Source organism: Polistes fuscatus, unplaced genomic scaffold (assembly GCF_010416935.1).
Source record: "Polistes fuscatus isolate 324 unplaced genomic scaffold, CU_Pfus_HIC Scaffold21, whole genome shotgun sequence".
Classification (NCBI taxonomy): domain Eukaryota; kingdom Metazoa; phylum Arthropoda; class Insecta; order Hymenoptera; family Vespidae; genus Polistes; species Polistes fuscatus.
In genome coordinates, this window is record NW_025113098.1 from 2,992,127 (window position 1) to 2,993,497 (window position 1,371).

The following is a 1,371-nucleotide window of genomic DNA, read 5'->3' on the forward strand; positions in this document are numbered from 1 at the left end:
TGTAGATATTATATAATTTTATTTTAAATATATTAGATGTAAAAGTATGAAACTAGAATTTTGTTATAAAAATTAAATTTATTAAAAAAATGTAAGTGCATACCAAATATCTTGGTGAAAAAATCAAATATTTAGGTTCATTCTAATTAATAATTAGAACACATACACGTATTAATCTGAACATTATTCAATTTTGATCTTTCACTGTAACATATTTATGTAACTGCAATTATTTATTATTTAGATATAGAATGACGAAAAATCGTTTTCGTGAAAGATGGTAGAACGAAAATCATTGTGAAAGATATCGATAGTAAACGATTAATTATTTCATTGATCCATCCGGTTCGATATCAAACGATTTAGGTATAGCTCGAAACAATGAGCATTGTTTGGCGTTCTTTAAGATTAATCGTTACGATCTATCGTAAATCTCGAAAGGGATACGCGATCGATACGAGATTTATCGAAAATTTTCCTTCACCACAAGAAAAGAAAATAAATAGAAATAGAAATAGAAATAAAAATAGAATGAGACAAATATTTCAATTCGTATCAATGTTTATTCTTATCATCAAGCAAAGAAATAAGAGGGGAATGATATGTGTTTGTGATTTTAATCGTGTGATTTTGAACGCGACTATTTTTACTAATAGAAATAGGTAAGTAGATTTGAACCATTAGTCGTTACTATGATTTGTTTCAAGTGTGTCGTAAAGCGAGGTCAAGATTATTGACATTGTTGACATCTGGTTAAGAAGCTTTACCCATTACGAGAATCTCATTAGTACGAACGTTGAAAACCAAGCGTATGAAGTACTCCGATGATAACGCGATTGTTCGCATACTATATCATAGTGTTAGACTAAGTATACGTATACTTAACCAAATTGAATGTTTAGAATACCTTTGCGTTTGAATGTTCACGTAGAAAAAAAAAAAAATGAAAAAAAAGAAAAATAGATATTCATTGTATTACCAATAAATCTATCATTTTTATTTTACACCTTGACGTATTAATATTATCATGGAAAATAAATAATAATAATAATAACAATTTTGCGGAGGTTATTGTATTAATTAAAATATTTCTAAATATAATATAATATTATTAGATTATTTTAAACAACATGATTTGATAGTACTAGGTTTGAATTTAACAAAAATTAATATAAAAATAATAATAGATTTTTAAATATACATAAATACCTATATACACACACACATATATATATATAGATATTTAATATTATAATAAAATATTATAAAAAATAAAAATTATAAAATAAATATAATATAAAATAATTTATAGGAAAAAAAGGAAAAAAATATAATAATAATATCAATTTGGTAGATAATATTAATTAAAAA